This window comes from Miscanthus floridulus, chromosome 18 (assembly GCF_019320115.1).
Source record: "Miscanthus floridulus cultivar M001 chromosome 18, ASM1932011v1, whole genome shotgun sequence".
Classification (NCBI taxonomy): domain Eukaryota; kingdom Viridiplantae; phylum Streptophyta; class Magnoliopsida; order Poales; family Poaceae; genus Miscanthus; species Miscanthus floridulus.
In genome coordinates this window covers 121482800-121491275 of record NC_089597.1, presented here as the reverse complement: position 1 = coordinate 121491275, position 8476 = coordinate 121482800, and positions in this window count along the sequence as shown.

Sequence of the window (8476 nt, the reverse complement as noted above, 5' to 3'; positions counted from 1 at the left end):
ACAAAGGCATTTGTTTGTGGTTGTGGACTAGGATTTTCATGCCAGGGGTTAGCTGGCTGATAACTGAGTGTTACTGCATGTAGTTGCACTAGTATTGTTGATATCACTACTCATGCAAAAGCTATTTGACTATGAATGACATTTTCTAGTTGATAGAGGATAGGATCCTAAGTAAGTAGATTATAGGTGGCCATGTTAACACAGGATATTTAACTAAGCTCACAGGATTTTTTTGGTTCTTGCGTGCTTGTAGAAGTGCTGGGTTAGCTACTTGATTTGGTTAGGGCAAAGTTAATCGAAGTGGGTAGGGAAGTGATTCAAATCAACTAATTTATTGGGTTTGTATGTTATCCATCCAGAGTGCATAATATCAGAAGCTCTACATGAGATAGATATCTGATGTCATTTTAGATTTAGGTGGTATCCTACATATTTTGGCTCTTCTTTTGTTTATATTCTCTAAATTCAGCATTAAGCCCATTCTGCTGCATCATAGATTTCATTAGAGGTCACTTCTGGACTGTAGTTTTGAAGTTATTATATAATTGTTCTCACAATGAAGGTGTTTACTTTCAGGCTTCTGACACCACCAGAAACTCCACTATTCCCATCTCTAGAGGTTGTCTCAAAAGGTCCGTAGTGAGCCAAGCTGTAACGCCAAAGGCTCGTCCAACTGCCTTAAAATCAAGGGTGAGCCATTTAAACATAAGATGTACTTTGGTTCTTTGGAGTGCAACTATATAAGATTATCATAAGTAATATTTCTAACTGCACCAGACAAAGTTAGTGAAATTCCACCTCATTTGAACATAAACTGTACTTTGGTTCTACTCTGTTTATTGTGATTTGTGCCTACCCAAACCAAATTTTCTCCTTGCCATTTTGTGTTGGAATGTGTGTGAGATTATGTCCCCGCAGCACATCATAGTCCACGACACTAGTTGTTTTTTTTGTATTTGGGAGGAGGCTGGTGAGCACATACCATTGCTTGTGTCTTTGTGTGTATGTGTGTGGAGGAGGCACATGTGTGTTAGTGTTACCACGGTTTGCTTGCCTCTAAATCCTAATTGATGCACATTCTTTAGTTAAGTTGCAATAGCCATCATGCCTAATTGAGCTCGGTCCCTCCATTAATAATGACATTGATGAAGCATTTTTGTTTTACCCTGTACTGCTTGTGTATAGCCTCATTCTCCTGTAGTTTTGGATAGTTGGGCTGTCTTGTGGCCGTTGTAGTGGAATAGTAGGAGCTCACATCTTTTAATTGTGTGTTGCATATACGCATACACTATACAAGAAAGCTGTGTTTAGTATCCATTTCTTGATTGCATATTTATAAGTAATAAATTGCACACTTAAAATACTGCAATTATGGTGTTTAACATATGCAATATCCAGTCTTTATATATAACTTTGGCACTATTTTGTATGGGAGGCGTGCATCGCAGCTGCTGTCCTAATCTGAGTTTTTTTGTTTGAAGTCAATATGCTGGTGCTCTGTCATTGTTTATATCATAAGTTTGTTGTTTGTTTCTTTGTGATGTCTTTCTTTCACTATCTCTTTAGTAATAATATGATGCTGAACTTACTATAGGGTCTTATGGAAGAATTTCTGGAGTAGGGATCACATATGAATATATGATGTACAATAGTTATGAGTCATTGCCTTTTTATCTTACTTGAAATGTACTTTCAGTAGTGCAATAGTTCTGTAATGTTTTATAAGAGCCAAAGCTTACTTGTCTTAGACCAGTAAAGACATGTGTGACAGAACCGCCCAATTTATACAAGATCAAGTACGGTTGTCCTCGCTAACACGTTGACACACCCATACTTTCACTCATATAAACCCGGTAGTCCGCCGAGTGTCCCGAAAGACCTCGGTAAATCAATATCACAACCAAGATCGCGTGATTAAGCAAATACACATCACATACATCGGGTTGCAGCGGAAATAATATTACAAAGGGGTTAACAAATAATAGTACAAGTTTGGGGTTTCAAAACTGCTTAGTGGAAACAACATAGCTTTCAAATGATTACATTAATATAAGTTCCAAATATATTGCTAGCATAGTGACATCATCCAACAAAAGCATATAGATGAGAAGTAAGTATAGAATCACCGAGCCCACCGGTGTTTAGCCACCATCATCAACAGGTCAAGAACATCACCTGCAACAAGGTGGGATAAACCCTGAGTACTCGAATGTACTCAGCCAGACTTACCCGTCATAAACCAGAAATAAAGTGACACCAAGGATCATACAAGGCTTTCTTTAGTGGGCTAGCTGACTCGTTCGCGAAAAGCATATGTTATCATGAATAAACCATTTTTAAATACTTTGCATCATCTTTATTATAACCTATCCATCTAGGTAAGCACCTATACTATAGCAATCACTTGATTAACCAATAACATCCAGTTACCAATTTAGATTTAGCATCTCCCGTAACATCTAGATAACCATCATTGTTCTATAATAATTACTACGATGCAGTAACTCAAGTCAAGTGCTCACTATCCAGGAGCGATGGCGATTCGAATCGATTCCTAACCAGCTGGTGATTTATTCCTTACACAAACCTCACTCACCCGCTAAAGTGAGATATTGATCACCGAGTCAACTTTCCAGGAATCTCGAGTTTGCCAGGAACCACATGTACCCGGGGGCCGACCGACTGCACTTTGGTCTTATCATCTCACCCCCGTGTCCTACCACACCTGCTCCGGCACAGTGCGTTGCGGGCAATCTACTCGGCCCAAAAAATCTCCCAGCTTCGCGGTCGGAAGGTACTTTATCCGGCCAGCTAAATGTAAGGCATGCGTTCAACATGACTCGAGGCCCAACAACGGTCGGTCCTTAATCGACACAGACGGAAACTAACAGCACCCCAGAACCCTGTCTGGTTGCCTCCAACTTTTTCCGTCCGGTCTCCAATTATCCATCACACATGGTTAATTCCAGGATATCATTCTTTCCATAGCTAAATTCTTCCAGTAACCACCTATAAATGTAGGTGACCGGATATCACCGATCGCTACCGGTCTAAGCAAGGCTAAGCAGTTATTCGATCCTGACCTAACAGGGTAAAAAGGTAATAAGGTAGGCAAGGATAGTAATAAATGCATCAACGGTTTCAATCAACTCCTACAGCTTAATGCAACAATATATAACTCATATATAGAAAGAATTGCTTTTATAAATTAGGAGACTTATAATGCTCCGGGGCTTGCCTGGGACCCGACACAAGTCAGTTCAGTTAGCTTGCACCATCCTGATGACATCTCCGGTTCTAGCACTTGCTTAGTCCTTCCATCTTCGGAATAGATTCACCAAACCAAATCTTCGAGTTCGGCTCCACATCACGTCCTTCACGTGGTTCATCTAGCGTACCTAGATGAGATGCAATATGCAAGTGCATAAATATGAAGAATAGTACCATGAGACACATCACAAAATAGCAAGCAAGACGAGCATAGTTTACACTAACACACTTAAGTACTTTGCGATGCTTAACTTAAACATCACACAATCTATCATGCTAAGATGGCAAAGAAGACGACAACACCAATCATGACACAAGTTTCCCAAGATCTCAAGTGCTCTAACTTAGTCATCATTCAAGGCATACGTCACACTTAACAATATACAAGCAAGCACTATAATTGGAATCTGCCAATTTCTGGACATGCAAACAGCAGCTACACGATTTAGCTATAACTGGAGTTACACAAATCCAAATGACTTGAAAGAAGACATTATGGAAATCTTATGAAATTTTCTACAATTCATATTTAATCATTTTAGCATGATTCTCAAGTTAACTAAGTCAAATATATACATTTACAGAAACTGGTCCACAATTGACAGAAAACAGCCATTTCTGAAACCCAACTTTAAACAGCTGTAACTCTTAAACTACTTGGCCAAATGACACCAAATTTTAATAGAAGCTAGATACATGAATTATCTACAACTTTTGTATAAACAAGTTTCACAACAAAGCACATTATCATGAAGAACTTTGCTAAGTTCCCAGATCTGTCCATAAACCACATCGGCAAGAAAATAATTATTAACTTATGTTGCAAATACATAATTGGGCAAAACCAACTTTACCAACATTTCACACATGACTAAAGAACACCAGAAAACCTAGTGTCCATGACCAAATAAATTCTTTTAATGCATTTCTTAATTTATTTTAGATAACAAGGTGACTTAATGAACATATACCAAAAGTGCACAATAACTTCTACAAAAATTACAGTGGCTCACATATCCTCTCAATAGTCTACTGTACAAATTTCACTCCATTTGGATATGTATAGCAACCTCTATGAAAAAGACAAGTTGCTAAAGCAAGAATTCATGTGAGAGCAAGATAAACCAATAACTCACTCATACTTCATCCAATACTCATGAAATTTTTACCACACATCAACTATCACATGAGTAGCATGCCACAAAAATTTCACTTCATTTGGAGCCCTATATCTACAGTTATGAAAAATAACAAATTCAACTAGCATTATAACCTTACTGCACAAATGTATTTTTACCGCAAAATATTTAAACTAAAACATGCCATATTATAGATCCACTGCATAGACAATTTCACAAGGATTCCAAAAAATCCTCATTTACTATTTTACGAATTTTCTACGATTTACTATGAATTTCCAAAGTTCCTGCAAAATAATTACAAACCAGTCCTTACGGCACTATTCACATGAGTCTATGACATTGCAGATAGGACCTTGATTTTCGTCGAATTGTCGTATGACGCCCCTGGTCGGGATTTACAGAGGAGGCAGAGGAGGATCGCCGGGAACGCGCGATGGCGGCCGGCTAGGGTCTGACGGTGACGAGGAAGCGGCCGACGAGGACCGCGGCGTCGAGGCACACCCGAAGCTGGTCGTAGCGCCTCCAGAGGTGGCCCATGGCCTCCCGGCCACGTGAGCAAGCGGCTGTGACCGCGGCCATCCTCGGCAGGCGAGCGCCGGCGGCGGCGGGCCGAGGAGAAGGGCAGCGCGAGCACCGGTGGGACCACACGCATCCATGGGACTGCTCGGTGGCGGCGCTAGAGGGGCTGCAGGAGAGGGAGCAGCGACGGCAAGGAAGTTCGACGACGGCGGCCATGGCGACATCGCTCTGGTGCGGCCAGAGCGTGAGCGAGAGAGCGAGAAGGGACGGGCGAGGGATGGGGCAGCCCTGGCGCTCTGTTATGGAGGAGAAGGGCGTTCAGCAGCGCGTGGCACGAGGTAGGACGCGCGTCGGCCATGGCAGGACGTGCTCTGGTGCATGGCGTCCACGCAGACAAACTATCGAGCACGTGGCGCGCGCAATGGAGCCCGACTTGGAGTTCGTTTTTCGGCATATTCCGTGCATATTCGGACCTTGGCGCCAGTAGCAAAGTTGTTCTACTCTGGATGCTCTACAAACTTGATTAAGGCGGTATGGTTGTTAGAGCTCTTCATCAGCAGGTAATTAAGCCATAAAATGACAGTGTCAGCGCCTTGATAACGGTCACGGAAATTCACTTTCGGAGGTCGAAACTCGGTCAAACTCAGTGCAACTTTTTGCATGCTCTTCTCCATAATATAACATTCAACTTTTATTTTTGGACCAACTCAAGTTGCTTAACAAATTTCGAAGAACGCGGAATGCCAACGTCGTTGCTTAGCGAAATTCCAGACTTAGAATATTTCTAAGTGCTGAAATCAGCAGCAAATTTGATCTTGTGACCTCGATTTGACTTGCTTCCAAGATGATCTAGCTCTTAGTCCAAAAACAAAGTTTGTTCTACATGATATGGACTACAACTTTCATTTAAGGTCCAACCTCAAAACTGGTATAGAACCTGCTGTTCTACTTTGACCAAAGTAGGATCATGATGAAGCTTAAATTATCCTTTTTGATCCATTGGAGCGTTTTCGTGGCATTTTCCCAACATGAACCTTTCATGACTTTTGTTGTAGAGTTCATCTAGAGTCATTTGGGCATGGTTGCAAGATTTGGTTGATGATCGAGAATTCCCTTCACTTTATAAAATAATTCAAGCAACGACATAACTCGTCATTTCATGTGACTTCTTGATTCCAAACTTCACGAAACTTTTCCATGGATCAATATAGATGGTTATTGATGTGAGACACGAAGATATTCCAATAACACCACCCAAGCATATATCTTGAAAAAGAGGTCTATAGGCGAGCAAAGGTGCAATATCCAAGTTTAGGTTGCGGCTCGTTTCTATAGGTTGGACCTTGACATCTTCATCATCACTTAATATGCCATGTTCGAGCTCAAACCCATTGCTTAACTGATGGCAAACACCCGGGGTGTTACAACATGACGGTTGCTGAAATGCTGAATATTCTTCATTCCGTGCATATGGTTAGTTCAGCTGTGATAGCTAAATGCATAGATATTCAGTTTAGGGTGTTGATAGCTACCAACTTTGAAGCATTTTGTTCTATACTTGGACCTGCTTCTTAAACTATGCATCTGTGAACTGATTGTCTTGCAGGATGTGTGGTGCTTCTTCTCTTCCGTGCTACTGCCTGATGGAATATCACCCTTGTGATGCTTGAAGAGACTATTTTCAACAATGAAAGGATTGTCATTCTGGGTCTGAAGGGACTAAGGTACATGAGACGTGTACCAGGGAGCTTCTAATTAGACATTTTATGTAAAAATCCATTGTTTTAGAGGCATGCAAAAAACGTGTGCTATATTTTGCTAAAACACATGGTTTCTTCTCTGTTGGAAATCATGTGTCATGCAAACAACCAACAATCATGTGCTAGCTAAAACACATAGTTTCTTCTTTGTTTGAAATCATGTGTTATACAAGCAACCACCAACCATGTGAGCTCTAAAACAACCGGGCGATGGTTAGCAAATCTGTAAATATATGCCAAATCTAATAGAAGAGGAAGGGGCGCTTGCTTTTTATTCCTTCTCGGCTGCGATCTCCGTCGTCCGTCCATCCAGCCAGCCGTCTCGGAGCAGCCAAGAGGTTGTGTGCGCGCAGATCTCTGCGTTGAAGGAATGAAGATTACGGCAGCGATTGTGCCCGTCGAGTCCCCATCCAAGGGCCCATAATCCGGTTGTTTTGGAGCTCTAAAACAACCGGGCGATGGTTAGCAAATCTGAAAAGAAATGGACGTGTGGTGCGTGGCGGCTGCTGGTTGGCCCCGGCCCCGGGCGGCAAAAGTTTGCGAAAGCTGCGCGCTGTGTCGTTTCGGTCGGACGTTTTCCTATGCGATTTCGCGTGTTTTTTTCTGGAGGGTCAGGGTCTGGGCCAGCCAAACGACTTGACCTGCCGCTGCCGGGGTGCGCCGGTGAGGTGAGGTGATGGCGCCCGCGGCGAGCTGGATGGAGGAGAAAGACGGTGGTGGTGGACGCTTGGACGGGGAGAGCCAGCCAGGCAGGCAGCCGCCTCAACGAGAGAAAGCGCCAAGAAACCGAAAGAAAGAAGAAAGGCTAGGTAACACGTAGCAGTCCATTTGCAACGCAACGCGCAAGGGACGAATCGCAGAGGAATCATCTGACTAGATCTCGGCCACTTTTGTAGTGTCATGTACTAGTAATGCTGCGCTCTACCTCCACTCTACTACCTACGTGCAAGAGAGAGCGACATACAGGCGGAGGAAAACTTGGCACGCACGCACGCACCTACGTTTGTCGAGCCAGGGCGCCAATAATTGGGACAGAAACGTGCATTGCATACATCCCATATATGTGTACATTGCGCGTGTGCATGCATTGTGGTTGTGGTCTCGTGTGTGTGGCTCCATCGCCGGCCGATAGCCCGATACCTTGCATGATCCATCGCACTGCCGTGTGCAGAGAACCGGACGGGGACAAGCAGCCGTGCGTACATGTACATCTCAGTCGAAGGCGGCTAGCTAGCTATGCTCGGTGGATTGCACGGCCCCGAGATTCCAATATCGTCTACTCATCGCCGAGGTCGACGTGTTCGTCACTTACCATTTGATCGATTTAATTTGCCAACTATATTCTCGAGCACTTTTAACTTCGTCATGCCTTGAAAGGGACGCATGCACCGTGGCGTGCCGTGAAGCTTCTCTGAAGTCTCTCAGCAGCCTATATATGCCAGAACGTCGTCGTCCCTGCAGTGCTGTCGACTGCCGATGCATCGGGCGTCCTGGTGCCGGAGGTCTCCTACGTACGCCCCCCTTGTCGTGTCCGCGCGTCGCGACGACGTATACGTGCTGCTGCTGCTGGAGGCTTGTGCTGGACATATCTGCGTTTGTTCGCATCGCTCGGGCAGTTGGGCTAGCAGACGACGGTCTGAGCTCGACGGTCTGAGCTGTAGGTACCACCTGTGATCTGTCACGCTCTTCTCGTCTCGAGTGCTTCATCAGTTTAACGTTGCATGCATGCCCGTCGATCGAAAACTTGTTGGGCGTGATTGGTTCGCTGACGAATTCATACATGTT